The sequence below is a fragment of the Macaca fascicularis genome, chromosome 3 (assembly GCF_037993035.2).
Source record: "Macaca fascicularis isolate 582-1 chromosome 3, T2T-MFA8v1.1".
Taxonomy (NCBI): domain Eukaryota; kingdom Metazoa; phylum Chordata; class Mammalia; order Primates; family Cercopithecidae; genus Macaca; species Macaca fascicularis.
Window position 1 is genome coordinate 43,669,179 of NC_088377.1, and position 19,428 is coordinate 43,688,606.

General features: G+C 48.7%; 1 long non-coding RNA gene across 2 annotated transcripts in view; it reads right to left on the reverse strand.

The window, feature by feature from the left end:
• Positions 1-273: 273 nt before the first annotated feature.
• Positions 274-19,428, reverse strand: part of LOC135970072 (uncharacterized) — a 121,697-nt gene continuing 102,542 nt past the window's right edge. For both annotated transcript variants that reach the window (XR_010585514.2, XR_010585515.2), the window contains exon 2: positions 274-2,490. This is a non-coding gene — a long non-coding RNA (uncharacterized lncRNA). The remainder of the gene's footprint in view (positions 2,491-19,428) is intronic.

Sequence of the window (19,428 nt, forward strand, 5' to 3'; positions counted from 1 at the left end):
ACGTACACAGACACCACACAGAAATGGGCAACCCTATTAGGAGCTGTGCAGGTAGATCTAACTCATCAGATGTTGCAAATTCCTGTTGCCTTGGAAATTAAACTAACGTTGCTATGACCGTATCTCTTACTGCACCACTAAAGACCATCCGGGTAAGAGGAATGTGCCTCTACATAGCATTCAGCACACGTTTACATGTCGGTTTTCCCTGAATATGGTTGTTATGTGAGACAGAAATCAGTAAGATGGGCTGTAACATATAGTATAGGATCATTGTGTCTCCTAGGCTTAAACACATCCTTTAATGAAGTTTAACTCTCTGGGGACATGAGTTACATAGTAACATGTTTTGGATATTGTCTCTTTCACATTCTAATTATCAACACCAAAGAAGTTCTTGAGTTCCTTGTTAAGTTGAAAAGCAATTTACAAAGCATAAAAGCCCCAATATTATAGGATACAATTCAGTCTTTTTAGCATATTCTCAAAGCTGTGCAACAATCAACCACTACTATGTAATTCCGGGACTTTTTCACTACTGGCCAAGGAAACCTTGAACCCATTAAAGAGTCAGCACCTGCTCCTTCCTTCTGCCAGCCCGTGGCAGTCGCCAGCCGACTTCCGTTTCTCTGGATTTGCCCATTCTGGACACCTGTTGTGAGAAGAATCGTACAGTGCATGACCTTTGGCGTGACCTTCGGTGCTGGCATCTTTCACGTCCAAGATGAGTGGAATCTCACAGTGCGTGATCTTTGGCGCAGGCATCTTTCACGTCCAAGGCTCATTTGGGTTGGAGCACACGTTCTTTTGTTCCTTTTTACGGCTGAGTGAGATTCCATTGTGCATACATTGTCTTTATCCATTCATCCGTTGACAGACACCTGGGCTGTTTCTACTATTAGGAATAATGCCGCTATGAAGATTCTTATATAAGACTTTTCGGTAAAAATACTTTCAATTTTCTTGGGCATATGCCTAGGAGTGAAATTCCTGGGTCGTACGGTGATTCTATGCTTAACTTTTCTGAGGAATTAACTGCCAGACTTTTCCAAAGCAACTGTACCATTTTACTCCCCCTCCCACTAGCAATATATCAAGATTTCAGTTTTCCCAAATTCACCAACATGTCACTGTCCAATACTGGGGTTTTACCCGTCCCGGTGGTTGTGAAGTGGTATCTCACGCTGGTTTTGATTTCCATTTCTAAGATGACGAATTCTGTTAAACATCTCATGTGCTTTTTAAGGCATTTATATGTCTTTCTTTGGAGAATGTCTATTCAAATTCTTTGTCCATTTTTAATTGGATTTTTATTAAGAGTTTTTAAATATATTCTTGATATCAGGCCCTTATCAAGATGATGTATCCTATTCTGTGGGTTGTCTTTGTACTTTAACAGTATCCTCTGAAATGAACATTTTTCATTTTGATACCGTCTTTTTCCCGTCAGTTGCTTGTTATGCTTTAGGCGTCTCATCTAAGGAAACATTGCCTAATCCAACATAACAGTTTCACCAGGATTCTCCCCTAAAGGTGTCATAGGCTGAACTGTCCCCCTGTCAAGTTTCCCACGTTAAAGTCACAACCCCAGAAACTCAAAATGTCACTATATTTAGATACAGCGCCTTTAACTTGGCAATTTAGGTCCCATAAGATCTTAAGAGTAGGCCCTGATCCAGTATGACGGGTGTTCTTATAAGACAATTTAGGCACACAGTCCTCAGTGCTGCACACACGTAAGAGAAACCTGTGAGGACACAGAGAAGACGCCGTCTACACAGCATGGGGTGAGGCCCCAGAGAATCCAACCCTGCCTGCATCTTGATCCCAGGCTTCCAGCCTCCAGAACAAAGGAAATAAGATGCCGTTGTTTAAGCCACACGGTCTGTGGTGTCCGTTACGGTACCCAGCAGACTGACAGAATGGGTCTCACACTCAGCTCCTTAACACTGGATCCATTTTGAGCTTTGTGTGTAGGGTGAGGAAGGGTCCAGTCCATCCTTTTCCATGTGGATACCCCAGTTGTCCCAGCACCATTGAGTTGTGAAATGACAAAAGTAAAGCAACCCTTACGTCCTTTCTCCATCAACAGATTAGAGGATATACTGAAGAGTCGTGGACAATTTTGTCAGTTTAAGCCAGTGGTTTTCAAAATTTGGGTCTCAGGAACACTTTGCACTTTATTAAAGATCACAAAAAAGGTTTCTCATGAGGCCAGGAGTGGTGGTTTGTGCCTATAATCTCAGCACTTTGGGAGGCAGAGGCAGGTGCATCACTTGAGGTCAGGAGTTCGAGACCGGCCTGGCCAACATGGTGAAATCCCATCTCTACTAAAACACAAAAATTAGCCGGGCATGGTGACGGACACCTGTAGTCCCAGATACTAGGGAGGCTGAGGCAGGAGAATCACTTGAACTCAGGAGGCAGATGTTGAAGTGCACTGAGGTCACACCACTGCACTCCAGCCTGGGTGGCAGAGCAAGACTCCGTCTAAAAAAAAAAAAAAAAAAAAAAAAGGTAACAATTTAGTTAATTTTACAGTGATAAAGTCATTACATCTTAACACAGTCTTAAAGAAACCATTTTCCAAAATAAGCAGTAGCATGAAAACAGTTTGTGCTGCTGTGAAAATGCCTAACATCTCTGCATCTCAGAAAGCAGGGTTCTCATGGGCTGTCTGCGTTCAGTGGGCTGCAGAGTCGTGGTTGAAGTTTATGAAAAAAGTCTGACCCCATGCTGATACACAATTAAGAAGAAGTATTTTCAATGTGTTTTCAGATAATTTTAGGTATTCTCTGCTGCCAAATACAATAAGTAGTACTTCAGTACAGGCTGTCTGCAACGTGGAGTCTGCGCTCTGGCCGACGGGCCTTTCCGCCCCAATTCCTTCTAAGTCGACTGGTCCGTCCTGCACTTGAATGGCTTTTACCAGCACACGATTTTGTAATCACACATTGGTTAGAAAACACTGGTTCAGTGTTATGAGCAGCTTCCACATTTCATTCTACGTCAAAAAAAAAAAAAAAAAAAAAAAAAAAAAACATATCAATATCACCGTTGATCACATAAGAAAGTGGTGGACACAAGATTTTTATATTTTAATATTCACTGGAAAACTCAAATGTCTAATCACTGGGAATAACGTAAGGTACTTTCGTGAGGTGAAAGAGTCATTTTGTTCAATTTTCAGGCCACACCTGCAAATAACTCCATCACCTCCATCTGAAGTAGCATTGTTTGTAAGTCATTCTTTATATAAAGGCAGTCTTAGTGGAAGAAGTGGTTCTGCAGGTTCATAGCTCAGAGGCACCAGTGTTCTCCCAAGATAACCATAAAATCCGTAGAAGACGCACCTGTGCACACTTTCTGTTTCTCACTCAGAACATTCCAGAAGGATCCCTGAATCCCGGTGCCGCAGCAAGACTGAAGTTTGCTCTCACCCACACAATAAACCCAGGGAGCTCCCCCAGCCCCCACCCCGAGGCCACAGCTTTGGTCCTCTGTCTGGTCTAGGGGGGCTCCTGCAGCTCCAGCCTAACAGGGAAAAGCAGGCACCCACATGTCAGAAAGACCTCCCAAGGTCCACTGAGCACTTCTGCTTATGTGCCAGCCAAGTGCGTTTGACAAGGCTACAGCCAGCTGTACGGCAGGCAGCGAGGTACCCAGCAAATACTTCAGGGCTCACGTTACTGAGGAAGGAAGGTGGACAGCGAGGTACCCAGCAAGTACTCAGGGCTCACGTTATGGAGGAGGAAGCCAGGCAGATAGTGTGGTACCCAGCAGGGTTCACGATACTGAGGAGAAAAGGAGGGTGAAGACAAGGGGCCTGGAACAGTCTGTCATAAGCTTTAGCATTTACAAGGCTCGCTATAGATTATCCGATTTGATCTTAACAGCTCCCAAGAGAGACAGAGGCCTGTTTTCACTTCATAAAAAGAGATCCAGAGAACTGATGATGTGCCCTTCCCACATGCTCCCAGAAATCATCCTCAAATCATCTCTCAGTTGTATGCATGTGATAATATGTCAGTCACGTCCCCTCCCTGCAGGGGGATCGTAATGTCGCCCTGCTGTTCCTTAGCACCCCTGCCCTCTCCTGCATTTCAGCCATGCCAACAATCCATGGGAAGTCGGCACAACCTCACTTCCGCTGCTGCTGATGGCTTGGGTCACCCTTATCTTTCATTTCCACCTGCAGGGACTTTTTCTTTCTTCAAATGCAGCTCAAACTCACTCATTGTGTGAAGCCTTTTCCAGCCATCACAACTGTCATGTGTAAAATCAGTCTGTGGAATGCTTCATTGAGGAGGGGCTTATGTTGCCTCATTGGCTGTGATCACCACCAAATTCTGAGCAAACCAGGTGGTCCCCTCTCCCCATCTCTGCTACAGTGCACTTAAAACAAGGATTCCTGGAAGCACCTTTTTAGTCCAATTCATGCATGAGTCTGCCCCACACCCCACAGACAAGCCCTGGCGGTCAGGGTTCAGGGCCCCCAGGTGGGTAAGGAGAGCTTTGTGCACTCTCTGGAGTTGTGACCCAGAGACCCACGGCTGGAAGGGAAGAAACTTGCATCCTATGAAACATCCAGGCCCTGAGACCCACTCAGAAGCAGAAAACGGGGAAGGAGCCTCAACCAGACCCTTGGGAGGGCAGTCAGCAGGAGCCACGGAGGTCACCAGGAGGGAGGGTGTCAGGCAATGAGGCCAGAAGTGATGTGGCCGGGAAGGAGGAGACGTGGCCAGAGGCAACGTGGCCAGGGAAGGAGACACAGCTGGAAGGAAGTGACAAGAGGGGTCTCCAGGCCTCAGACTGTGCCTGATTTATGGATGACATTTTAATTATGATGTTATATCTAACCTTAAAGAAAAGTAGCAATTTAGAACCACTGTGTACATTTAAAGCACAGTACAAATATAACATTTTCCAAAACAAAGAACAGTGAATTGAAGGAAAAAATAGCAACTCACCAAAAAAAAAAAAAAAAGTGAATAAAAAAATTCATTTAAGATCAGAAATAAAGAGATCCTACAGCTCTTGTAGTCCAATCCCCACCCTAACGTGAATGGGAGAAAAAGGGAATTAGATTCTAGTCAGTCAAAATTAAAGACAAAACCGATGCACTTTACTTTCTACTTGACAGAAAACAAGAAAAGCTCATCAAGGAATCCCAACAAACAGTAACTTTAGGAGTCCCCAAAATACAAAATTCACCTTCAAATTAAATCTACTGCTAAGTGTGTATAAAGTTACGTTTTTCTTTATTGCCTTCCTCCTCCCCAGGGGCTTTTTTAGACCTTGTTTCCCCCTAATTGCCTCCAACATCCAGAAAATTTAAACCCCACAAATAAACCGTGTCTCGATTCACACACAGCATCCTTTGGAGCAGACAGTCCATTGCCCTAAGACGTTCTTGTCACCTAAGCACCAAGTACAGCCTGAGAACGCACAACACGCACACACACGAACTCGGACAGACAACAGGTGAGATACGGCACATGAGGAGGAAGATGAGACAAATGAGCTTCAATGACTTCACCGACACCCCAGATCCATGAAGAAGTGACACACGCAGCCTGATCGGGTGCCGGTGACTCCTGGAAAACAGCCAAGGGCAGCATTTGGAGAAGCAGCACCGCAGGCCAGGAGGGTCTCGGGGCTTCAGAGGAGAGGGCTTCCCCGACCAGGTGCTGAGGCTTCAGAGGGGAGGGGTTCCCCGACCAGGTGCTGGGGCTTCAGAGGAGAGGGGTTCCCCGACCAGGTGCTGGGGCTTCAGAGGGGAGGGATGCCCCGACCAGGTGCTGGGGCTTCAGAGAGGAGGGGTGCCCAGGCAGGCGCTGCAGCTTCAGACGGGAAGACGCCCCGAGCAGGTCCTGGGGGCGGCAGAACAAGCCCTGGGTCCCCTTGTCACTTTTCACTCCCTACTCCCGAATCTTGCCCTGAAATTGCAGCAAGTCCAGGTATTCATTTACCCATAAAATTAAGTATCTGTGAGTAACACAAGTCACTAATCCACACCGATCTGAGTCCACAGATACCTCCCAGAGATGCCACCATCCCTTCTGGTAGAAGGACAGCCCAGGGGCACACGCTGCTAGGAAGGGAGACTGTCTGCAGCCTGATGCTGCAGAGTCCTCAACACTTAGTCTACCTTCTGGAACCATGCCGTCTCCTACAGAAGCAACTAGGGGCATGTAGGGTTTTTAAAATCTTTTTTTTTCCTTAAGAGTCCCCCTCTGTCACCCAGGCTGGAGTGCAGTGGCACAATCTCGGCTCGCTGCAACCTCTGCCTCTCGAGTTCAAGTGATTCTCCTGCCTCGGCCTCCCGAGTAGCTGGGAATACAGGCGCCTGTCACCAGGCCCGGCTAATTTTTTTGTATTTTTAATAGGGATGGGATTTCACTCTGTTGGCCAGGCTGGTCTCGAACACCTGACCTCACATGATCCACCTACCTCGACCTCCGAAACTGCTGGGAGTACAGGCATGAGCCATGGTGCCCGGCCCATATAGCTATTTAAATTTGACTAAAATTTAAAAAAATTAGAAATTCAGTTTCTCATTTACACTTCAAGCATTCAGTCAGCCACAGGCGGCCACTGACCAGAGGCTGGTAGAGATGTCACACTCCACTCTGTAGAAGGATCTATGGACGAAGTGGCTCTAAGATCATCTCAGCATCTTTATATTGAAGCTATCGAAGTTTCACTCTGATTATTATAGACATCAGCATTCTCCCATTTAAAAATGTCAGTGCTATTGCAACGATCAGATCTGTGACTTCTCAGAAGCTCTTCTCTTCCTGGACAAAACTACAGAACATCTGCACTCTGTCTCCACACTAAGGGACAGCAGAAGCCTCCGTGTAAAATCAGGGGGAGAAAAAAAAAAAAAAGAATCCCTGGTCCCTCTCCCCCTACAATTTTGTGAAACTCCTCTTAATATTCAGAATAACTGCCAGAATTGCAATAAACAAGCAGCCCTTGACCAGGAAGAAACAGGGAAGCAAGAAGAGGGAGATGCCAGGACCCTCAGATCCCTCCGGGACCCCAGGCCCAGCCAGGACTGAGAAGGGCAGCACAGCCCGGCAGACCTACATACCTGATGCGAACTGTGCACACGGCTTCCCCAGGCCTCAGTACCCCGCTCTGCCCTCACTGAGCGCTGTGGCTCTAGTAGAGGCAGCTCCCTGAGCCCCAACACCCACAGCCAGTCCCCTCCTTGCAGGTCTCAGCTCTGCTGTCACTGCCTCAAGTGCCTCCCTGATGCTTCTCAGCATCATCCGCGTACCGTGTCCCCTCTACCCCATAGCCCTTGCTACCGCCCACCCCACTACGGATTCTGGCACACAGCGGGTGCCTGAGACGCCCCAACGCGTGGCATACCAGGGTAGGGCTTGGAGTTCCAAGGGCCACATCCCGCATACCACCACAAGCGCCACGGAGGCTGTAGAACGGGTCCAAGTTTCAGGCCGGCGCTCAGCTCCTCCCGGCTGTGGAGGCCAAGAACCTAGCAAGCGAGCGCAGCCGGAAGCAGGATCCCAAACCCCCTTCCTGTTCCTTAAGAGGAACGGGGCCTCGGAGCACAACCCCACCAGCGCCTTCCTCCAATCAGGCAGCCTGTCAGAGCACCGACACCTTCACCGCAGGGAAACCCATCAAGTACCTCCTGTGAGGAGAAAATCACCAAGTACCACAGGAGCCATGTCCACCGGCAGCGTCTGCTGAGCCCAATTAGTGACAACAGCAGCCGGGCCCCCACGTAGCACGTGCCCACTCCGAACCTGCCCCGCACACCACAAGGCCGACCATCCTGGCGCTCAGCTTCCACTCATCAGGGGCCTCTTACAGGAGAGCTCGGCATGTCTATCTTCCCTGGGCTCACAGAAAGGAGCGGGACTCAGCCCCAAGTGTGAACAGAGTCAAGCTCCCACTAGCTGTGCAGACAACCTTCCTAGCCCTGGCCTGGGAAGGGGCCAAGCCCAAACAGTCATCTTTTGCCCGCACAGGTACAGAATTGAGCCAGTTCTCTCAATGGACTCGAGACAGGTCAACTCCAGGCTCTTCAGTACTCTGGGGTTCACCTCGGGCCGCTGCACCTTTGAAACGTGGCTGTGGACTCCTCTAGGCTGCTCAGTGTCACGGCCCATTTCATTCCGACACTGCAGGCCCCTGCTGTGGTGTCAATACCCAGGACACCCCTGCCGGCATCCTCCGAGATGCTGCTGCAGCTGCTGTGATCTGAGAACAGCCACTTGCAGGCATCAAAGGGAGGGCTCAAGTCTCCTCTGAGAGCAGCGGCTACAGCTTTGGAAGACATTGCACTCAATCCTGGGTGAGCCTGGCTCGGTCTGCAATCTAAGCCTGGTTGCTGGGGAGACACACTCTGTTGTAACTGACAGAGGCTGTTGGTGGCAGCTCTACCAAGACCGAGAATGGCAACTAATCTGAGATTTACTATCCATACTTTCTATCTGATGTTTAAAAGGAAAGCATCGTGAAGTTCCAGTAGCAAGGAATTTTCTATCATCTATCACATGAAGATACAGCAGAAATGCAGCTAAAATGTTAGTAGGGTCTATGTAGAGGAACAGACGAGTCTATTTCAGGAAAAGTGCTTGCTGGCTTTTTAGAAACAGAGTGAAATCCCTGCCAAGTAAAAGGTTTGTACTTTTGCTTTGGAAAGTTCTTCCTTATTATTTGAATACATTAACTATATTTAAGTGTTCTTGTAGACTAAGTATTAAATATTCAAAAGTAAGTAATTCTGTTCGGTCTATTTCATTCTTTAAATGCAGCTTTCAAAAACTGACAAACACCTGGCTGGGTGCAGTGGCTCGCGCCTGTAATCCCAGCACTTTGGGAGGCTGAGGCTGGTGGATCACGAGGTAAGGAGATCGAGACCATCCTGGCTAACACGGTGAAGCTCCGTCTCTACTAAAAAGGCAAAAAATTAGCTGGGCGTGGTGGTGGGTGACTGTGGTCCCAGCTACTTGGGAGGCTGAGGCAGGAGAATGGCGTGAACCCGGGAGGCGGAGCTTGCACTAAGCCGAGATCACACCATTGTACTCCAGCCTGGGTGATAGAGCAATACTCCATCTCAAAAAAAAAAAAAAAAAAAGTTACAAACACCCCATGTCTGCCCTGGCTCCGGCCATCTCCACAGAGTGGACAGAGCTTGGGAAAAGCTCACTGTGGAGGTCCAGGAGGCCGGGCCGCACCTTTGCTCAGCAGATGAGCGAGAGGGTCAGCCACCCTACGGAAGAAGCCCGCATTTGCTATGTTACTGATGATATCCACATAAATTTCTATTTTGCCTCCCACACACAGACCTGGGATCCATGTTTGAGCAAGCGGATCCTGCCAACAGAAGCTCCATGCCATCATTTCCCTGACTTCCCCAACAAGAGCCAGGCCAGGCAGTGTCCCCACACGGGCCCTGGGACTCAGGAAGATCCGGGTCCTGCCCTTCTCCCTCATCCCTGCAGCACCTGGCTTGTTGTGGAAGTGCAGCAGTGCTGGCTGAACCCACGTTCACCTGGGGTGTTCAGGAGAAGCCTCTGTGCAGAAATCAGCTGGGAAGCAGGGCTGTGTGTGCTGGCAGATCATCAAATGGATTTGCAGAACTGAGTTTTCAACACGGGTGCCGCCATCAAGTCCCTCAAGCCCTTCGTGAGCCTAGAGACACAGAGCCATTTGCTGCACTCCCACAATCTCTAACCACCCTGCATGGAAGCTCAGTTTATCCAAAGGACCATAAAATTGTGTGTGTAAACAAAGTTTGGCATAATGAATTAAAACGGAAATCACCACTTCTCTTTTCCATTAATCCATTCATTCAAACAAGTGTCTCGAGTATGTGCATCGAATACTGTGGAATTAGGATTTAGTCCATGCCTTCAAGAAATATACATCACAGAATAAAAGGTATAGCTTGTAACTAACAGTGGTGAACAGGCAAGAAATACACATCGAAGAAAAAAAGGTAGAGCTTGTACCTGTAACAGTGCTGAACAGGCAAGAAATAAGCATCACAGAAGGAAAGGTAGAGCTTGTAACTAACATCATAGAAGGAAAGGTATAGCTTATAAACTAACAGTTGCGAACAGGACAGAATCTCACAGGCTTATCAGGAGCCGCCGAGGAGGAAGCCATGATTCATTTCCACCTGCAGTTGATAAATGTTTCCTGGATAAAGTAACTTTTCTACAGTGATATCTGTTCCTTATTGTTTAGATCTTGCTTGATAGGGTATTAAATCACTACTTTATGTGCTGCTTATATAAAATACATCATTGTCGGGGGAGGTTATAAAGTAAATACTTCACACAAGCTTGGGCTGTGAATGGTGCAAGGCAATGGGACGATGTGTTCCCATGTTCTCGAGACACAGAAGGGGCAAGACCCTGGTTCCTTCTCCTCCCCACCGCCCTGTTCCCAGATGAGGGGTGGAGGCAAGGCCGCTGTGCAGTCCTAGAGCTGGCTCCAGGGCCGGGACACCACGCCCGCACTCTGCGCCTCATGCGAGAAATACAGCCTGGGGGGCAATCACCAATTGACCTGGCGGTGGGGAGTCCTTCATCAAAAGCCTGTGCTTCCAGGAACCAGGACAAAGCAGGACCCCCAGGAAAACTGTTCCAGGTGCTCCTGAAACCTGGGCAGAGTCACAGCCTGGCAGGAAGCACCAGTGATGCAGGTGTGCCCAAGATTGGGAGGATGGCCAGACGCCTGGAGGCCAGACCAGCCTGCAGGATATGACCACTTCTCTCTGGTTCGTTAGAGATAGACAGTCTGGGCTTCACTTTTGTATGTGGAGTCTCACAGTACAGAAATATCACAAAGGGATTAGACTTCATATATCCCAATTTTTTAATTTAAAAAAATCACATTTATTGCAACTAATTCTAAATGCAACAAAGAAAAATAAATAATTATGAAAATGCAGGCCTATAAAATATAAACCACAATCTCTTTACCCATAGGAGACCCAAAATTTAGTTTACCTTTACTTCAGTATCATCTCATTTTTTTTTTTAAAGCATTGCTGAGGTGTCTCCTCACTGCCCCATGGGCTCTTCAGGGCTCTTTACTGTTTTGCCGTTTTTTAGGTTTCAGGGCAGGATCATTTTCCCACACTTGTTTGCTTCCTTGTTCACCAATTGTTCACAAGGACATCATTGTGCCTCAGAAAACCTAGTAACTGAACTTCATTAAAAGTGAAAAAAATAAGGACATATTGGCTGCTATGACAGCATCCTCAGTCACCGAATCTCCCTGGGGGACCAGACACACCCCCATCTCCTTGTAACCCCAGCATGCAGGTATCGCTGCAGCTGACAGGACTGACCCAGCCTGGGGGAGGCATGAAAGCAAAGAGAAGGCAGGTGACTCATTTAGGAAACTCGGGTGATCCTCTCGAGCCACGTTTCTCAGGGCGTCAGGGGACCAGCCACATGCAGGGAACCTCCTTGGCCTGGCAGGTGACAGACTCCTGGGACCCTCCTCAGACACGTTAATCAGAGAATCTAAAGGCGGGCAGACTCTGAAAAGTATCTGTAAAGGAAGGACTTAGCTCTGCTGTGAGCCCACTACATGCGGGTCGCGCAGGACGCCGCTCCCAGCGTCCAGTCTCCATTTCACCCTCCTGGGAGGAACACCCGTCAAGTCACAGAGCACGGTCTTCAGCGAACACCTTCCTGCGCGACCTCCACTGTCGCCCAACCCTGCAGGAGTAGCCTCTGAGTAGGGGAAACAAGTCCTTGCTCCTGACTCGGCCACCTTGACGCTGGGCAGAAGACCAGCACTCCCACGTCTCTGGGGAAAGCAGCGGCCCTGGGCAGGAATGCACTTGCCAGCCCCAGGGAGGGGCCAGGTGTGGAGGAGCAGGCCTCTGCCCGCAGACACGTCAGCTCAGCATCCTGGAGCAGAACCTCCAGTCCAGCTGAGCCTACAGATGGCTGCAGCCCTGGACAGCATCTTCACGGTGACCCGGGGGACTGGGCCAGAGCCGCTCAGCAGGGCTGCCGTGAATTTGCAACCTGAAGAAGCTGTACAGTCGTACACATACGTTGCCTTAAGCCCCTAGGTTTTGGGGTCACTTGTCACACAGCGACAGACAGTGGATGTGCACGGACTCCCAGGCCACGATGGCCTCTGCCGGCCTCACCTGGGCTGTCTCATCTGTTCCCATGACATCACGTTTCTCAAAGTCAAAGGCTGCCAGGGCCCCCTCTTTTCTTCACAAAGTCGTTACAAGCTCACGATACAAACTGGAAAAAAAATCTGTAAAATACAACGTATGATGCAATACAGGGTGAATGCGCAGGCACATACACACGTGAAACAGGTGCATGCACACGTGAACAGGTGTACACGCATGAAACAGGGGCACGAGTGAAGGTGTACACGCGTCAAACAGGTGTGCATACACACATGAAAGCACCAGACATGAAGGGCTGTCTTTGGAATCCTGGTTTTTAGGCATCTCCCTCACCCTTTTACATCTACACGATCACAAACACAGCACACCACAGTACTGAGGGGAAGTCCCAGCTTCTCATGGGGGAACATGAGGCTTTTTATTTATGCCACAGGTTGCATCACTACATTCTAGAACTGCAAGGCCCCGCACTGCCAGGACTGGGTCAGGTCCACCCTGTGCTCCAAGGACCAGGCCGCCTGCCAGCCCACATGGACCTGCCCCTCGGATGGTACGGCTGCTTCGAAAACAGAGGCTCAGGCCCACCCAGAGACCTGAAGTACCTCTTATTAAATCAAGACTTGGCTGTGGGTAAACGTGAAGATTTTTATTAAACATGACTCTGGAACATTCAAAGGACCATAACTGAATGCTCCTTTCGCAGCCACGGCGTGTCCAGACTCTCATGGAGAAGGCCAGGGCGTGGGAACCCACGGAGCCCCGACAAGGCAGACTCGGAGCTGTGTGGCGCAGTTACCACCGATTTTGTGTTGACACTTGCCTTTTATATTCAAATTAAAATAAAAAACAAGACGCAAAAGTGGCTCACATTCTATTTCAATTCTCTATTTTTGTAGTAATTGGGCCCCTTTCCCTCTGGTTTCCCAACCAAGCGATAAATAGGCCCAGCTGTGATTTGTCAAAGTCTGGGCCTCAGTTGTAGAGTAAGTGAGGGGGGTAGGGAGGGGAGCAGGAGTGGTGAGGAGGAGTGGGGGATAGGGAGGGACAGAGGGAAGGATAGAGAGACAGACAAACTGCCGAGGGCTGGAGGCAGGAGGGATGCTCCCTGGCAGCCTCAGGCTCCCCGTTCCAAGGTAACTGAGCTGGCATCACGCATGCGGTGCCGTCATATGACTTGGCTGACACACGCCAGAATTACAACAAAATGCTTAAGGAGAAGAGTAAGCACCAGCATCTTCAGATTACGGTAGAGTCCCGGCTTCACGCTTGCCTTGTATGACATTCTATAAATTGTAAAGATAACACATTTTCTTACCAGCCACGCTGTTCCCCAAATACTAACTATAATAAAGACCAGACAGCATCTGAGTACTGAGCGTGTGTCAAGCCCCGTGAGGTAGGCAGCATTTACTTTGCTAGAGAAAGAAACAGACTCTGAGAGAAACTTCCTGAGGCCAGGCAGCTGTCTCCAAACCCACCTCGCGCCTCCTGACCCTGAACGTGGAGGACCCAAGTCATTCACATGAATAATTTACCTACATGCATGTCAGATTGAGATTCAGCCCCCAGATCTAATCATCTCTATGCAGGAATGTGTCAAGGAAAGTACACAATTCTATGAGTTCGAGCTGGGGGAACAAAGGTAGGCACCCTCGACACAGATGTGGCGCGGAGGTGGGCGCCCAGCGCAGGGGTGGACAGGAGCACGTCCAGCCCTGCCCAGTCACACAACCACCCTGCCGTGCCAGTGCAGGGGCCACCACAGTGTCTCAGGGAAAAGCAGCTTCTCCTGCACAGGAATCTACCCCTGAAAGTGTGTTGCTGAGCAGGTTTGGACCAACATCTCAGAAATCAGACACTGTGTAACACGCTTATCTATACAGGCTGCCTATGTCCGGGAATCACCAATAATTCCCATCTCGCCATCAGTTATTTCTGGTAAATACTGACTATTCTAAGTCAACTGAGGCAACACAAGAACAACATAATGGAAATGTCAGAGTCAATCAACTCCACCTGCTGAAGAGCTGGGACTAATGATGAAACCTAAGGAATCCTGGAGAACGCAGCAGGACCCCAGACCCTGAGGACCACCCCAGCCTCCTTCCACAGGAGTTAGTCGTGGGGCCAAGGAACGGCTTCCAAGGAATCTGAGGTTCTCAAGGTCTTGAAAGTTTAACGGGAATTGAATATTTGCATCTGAGTCACACGAGCACATTAAAAGTAAAATTTCCTCTTTCCACTAGAATTATGAGCTTGGGGAAGCGACACTGGCTGTATCTCATGCTCGTGAGATGTTGGGGGCAGCCGTACATCTCGGGTGAATCATTTATAATGATGAAGGAAGTGCTTGGGCCCTCGATCCAGGACCACAGACCAACAAGGGTCTAAACAGGACAAGCCTCGGCCTGGAATGGCTGGTGTCCGTGGGGGCTGGGAGGAGCACCAAGGAAACTCAGGGGCAAGCCCCACACAAGCTCGGCATGTCCTACCCCACGCAGTCGGCATCAGCCACAGGGATCTTTTGTTGTTTTTTGTTCAGGAAGGAACATATTAAAAAGCCTGGGGCCCAGGGCCTGGACTCCTCAAAGCTCTCCACAGAGCCGGGTTAATTGGCACCTTCCCTCATGTTAAAATCAACTATATATGGCTGCTGAGAGCATCTCAGAGCAGGTGCAACACTGAGCTTCCTTGCTGTCTGGGGAAAACAGGAATTCTAGGCCTCTGCCTTCCTACCTCCCCAGAGGCTCTGGCCCAAGTGAGCTCAGCTTCTCCCAGGTAAGGAGCACAAACCAGCTTCCCACATGCCCCTCAGGTCAAACCACAGTGGTGCAGACCCTTGCACCTTGGCACGAGCCCTCACAACCCACCCCAGAGGCGAAAGCCCAGCCCTGTTGTCCCGGCCTGGCAGGAGGCAGCTGCTGGGGCCCCTGCTCAGTGTTCAGCACAGCGAGGTCCAGCCACACCGGGTGAGACATCCACCCACCCGGACATTCGTCTTTAACCTAAAACAGACACAGGAATTCGGCAAGGGGATCCTTCCCCTGACAAACCCATCCCTCCTGTTCTCATCTCTCCCTCCTGCCCCAGTACTGCGCCCAAGGCCACCCAGCACTGCGCCCAAGGCCTGACTCCCAGTTTCACAGGGAATCCAAGACAATTATGATTTTGAGAAACTGGGAGCTACACAGAAAATGAGTCGGTAAAGCCAGTGTCCACTGATCCTCCACTCCACACAGTGGAGAGCAGTCCTCGGGATAAAACCCACGGGGTGGGGAAGACGCGATCAAGGCGGGCAGGACAGAGGAGCAGCAAAGGGGGTGATTCGGAGAACAAGGCCACATGAACACAAGGCTAAAGTGCTCAGCGGCTGGAAGACAAAACACAGGAGACAGAAACACTGACCGTTTAAAAAGAAAAGAAAAAAAAAAGCCTCACTCTTAAGAGTCCAGCAAGATTTAAGTTCTCAAGTCACAAGTGTATCAGCACAGACTTCTCATAATGCCTGAAACTTGGGTCAGTAAACACGTGAATCAGTTCTCCCAAGTCCATCGTTTTCTTTGATGAGCCTCTTGAGTCTCAGGCTGGTTTCAAAGCAAGCCCTTCTCTGTTTGTTGATGACTTAATAATTAACATACTTGAAAACACATTGACTTCCAAATTAATCTGCTAATAAAATATTAATTACCACACTGGCTGTTCATCCACAGAAGAAACACAATCACTTTCTGGTTGTAAAAACATTAGAATTTGAAGCCCCTTTGGCCATCTGAACAGCCCCTGCTTTTGACAAGCGCATTCCATAGCTAATCTGAAAATCTAGTCCAGGCCATGATCGGTGGGGGGTCGGACTTGCCTCATCACCCCACCTCCCTTCTGGAATTAGACAGAACTTAGACTCTTAGTCTGATGGGAAACATTTACAATCTATTCTCTCCGAAGTTATCTGGAGGATTCCCTCCACATGACAAAGCCTTGGTCTCCACAACCCCTTATCTGACAACTCTCTCGACCAACTGTCAATCAGGAAATTTTCGCATCTACCTATGACCTGGACACCCCTGCTTCCAGTTGTCCCACCGTTCCAGACCAAACCAATGTACATCTTACATTTATTTGATTGATTGCCTCATGTCTCCCTAAAAGCTATAAAACCAGGCTGGAATCTGACCACCTTGGGAATACATTCTTAGGATCTCCTGAGGGCAGCATCAAGGGCCATGGTAACTCATTTGGCTCAGAATAAATCTCGAAATGCTTCACAGAGTTTGGGTCTTTGCTGACACGGTACCTTTCATGGGTATTCATCTGGGGGACTCACAATCAACCGGAGGCAGCAGTTGCCCACTGTGCAAAAGTCTCTGCAGGACTGAGCCTCTGGCACGGGGACTCCAATCCCTGAAGCAGAAGCTGTCCCACGTCGCATGGCCTGATAGACCTGCACCTCCAGGGCTTCTCATTTCAGTCTCAGCAACAAATCTACCAAATGTCATCAACATCACAGAATATTCCTCGAGGCTTTTGGCTGTTGCTTCTCCCCAAGTTTACTCTAGAACCAGAATGGCAATACTCGGAACAGGATGGTTCTCAGTCACTGACCCTCCTGGTAAATACACTGTCCCCAATGCCCTTTCCCGCCAGTCACAGCTTCCTTTGAGTCAGGCTCGAAGGCCACCTCCCCAAGAAGGAAACCTCTTCAATCCAGCAGCCACAGCTCCTGTTCCCATCTAGAGCTTGTCTGCCAGGAAGGGAAGACTCCTCATTCCAGAGAGAGCAGGTGCCACAAACTCAGGGTATTAGCCATTGTGAAGGCAAACACTCATGAAATTAATACACTTTTTCCTCCTTGGATACTGACACTTCCTCTTCTGGAGGTCAGCCAAGGTCATCTGCACGAGTCACGAGCGTGATGGCTCCAGCCCCTCCTTCGGTGTCAGCAGTGTGGTTCCACTCTGAGACCATCCTGCATCAGCCGGGCCATGCACCTGTTCCCACGACTGCTGTCAGCAGACTACAGCGATTCTAAGATAATCAGCAAGCTGATGTTCCGAAGGATGCATTTTAAAGAAAAATGTGTAAGTTTTACTGCATGAAATCAGCTACATCTTTTGCTACTCCAGAGGCTTGTTTTGCTTTCCTCAAGGTTCTCTACAATGATCCCGACAGTCAAGGTTCCCAGTTACAGGCAGAGGGGTTGGGCAGGCCGCGTCTGATGTGTAACACACACAGAGGATCCACCTCAAGGGATTTTCCCTGTTCACCAACATCATCAGGACAAAGTTTAAACAGTAATAATCTGCCTGTCTGGAAAACTGAGCCCACTTGAGAACTAGGGCAACAAATGTGTTTGACAAAGTTGCAGGTGGACGTGTTAGTGAATGAATCACTATTTCAAGGAGGATAAAGGCTCACTATTCAAAGGCATGTTTTCGTCAAGTCTTGTAATTTCAGCTTCATGCATTTAAATCATGAAGTGAGGCTTCTACCTGATACATTACAGAATCTCTACAAAATAGACAAAATTCCAATTTTGCACATTCACTCTCATTCTTTTCCATATGCATACGGATGGTGGTAATTTAAGTTGGCATTCCAACAGGATTTCTAAATTAAACTGTCTTCTACTTTAAACACTACGTGTTAAACATTACACACTCCATTGTTCAACATTTAAAGCAGGGTCTGTATGGCCAGTTTTAAAGATTTCTTCCTCACTAAAAACAAGCGTTTAACCAATAAATGGTCTACTCTAAAATATTCTAGAGACAGAGATACATTTGGAGAGTGGACACATTTAACACAGAAATTCGGAACATCAAACAGGCACAACCAGCAGTGAGGGCGGAAGGGGCGCCATGTGAGTGCCCCTAAAAACACGCACAAGCCTGGCTGCTTAAAAGGAATGAATATAGCTCAACACTCTGAACATTGATGGGTCTACTGCCTTACAGAATCCTCCTAGCTGAGCTGCAGGAATCTTCCTTGGAGCCTTTTCTCACCTACACTGCCTACAGGTGCCCACTGGGCTCCCAGGGCAGTATCGTGTCTTTGTTTAGAATATCACAGTATCTGGAGGCCTGTTTAATCCCAAGTCAGAGCCTTATCATAACTCAGACACCATCCCTCAGGACTTGTGGGCCAACTTCGGCTAATGCAGTCTGCTCCACGGTGCCCTGCAGATGGGCTTGGTGCATCCACACGATTTTAAGATTTAGGGCTGCCGTTTTCTGCAGTCACAGACTTACATATTCATCATGACTGAAGGCAGCACGTGTTTTTATGTTCCTTCTGTAATGGTAATAATCATGGCAACATTTCCTTGATCCTTAAAAAAGCCACCTAACAGCAGTTGCATTCCACCCCCTTCCTTAAAATTAATAGAATTTACCAAACTAGGTGAAATCAGTCTTCATGAGAAAGTGACAAATCAGTGTTCACACAATGGCATAATAGCTGGGCATACAGTGTATGTCAACATCCCAAACTAAGCACCCATCACAGTTATTCCCAATTCGCAGGAAAGCTAGAAAAATTAGAAGGCTTAAAACATAATTATAAATGAAAATAACAAGAAACCAAAGTTTCTGAGGAGCATTTGTTAGCCAAGCAAGGAAAGCCATTAACCAGTGCTGATTACATTGCATTTGATTACAGCAGCCAAAGACGTGTCCAGAGGAAGAGACTTTTAAAGATTAGTCTTTCGGTAAGAAAGGTTGCTTAACAAGTTCACACTACTGGGCTACACCAATCGTCAATTAAAAAGCAAGGCAAACGAGTGTGAGTCATTTTCCTTAATTCTTAATACGTCAAAAGTTACCACATTGGCCAAACTGGTCTCCAACTCCTGACCTCAGGTGATCCGCCCGCCCCGGCCTCCCAAAGCGCTGGGATTACCGGCGTGAGCCACCACGCCTGGCTGAGAAGTGTTTGACAGAGGCTGCGGGGAGGCTCCTGTCCCTTCCTGGGACATCCACATCCCACACAGTTTCCCATATCGACTATGACACTCGAAGCATCACAGCAAGGGCAGCTGCATCCCCGCAGTTCTCTGCACTAATGCCACAGCTGCGTGACCAGCCACAGCCCTGGAGCTGCCACTCAGCCTTACCGTGCTGGCACAAGCACAACAGAAACTACCACGCCCCCAAGAGGGAGGAGTGGGGACCCAGGGGAGTGAACCAGGAGGGAGGAATGCGGCCCAAAGGGAGTAGGGAGGAGTGGGGGTCCTGGGGAGTGAACAATGAGGGAGGCGTGGGGGCCCAGGGCAGTGA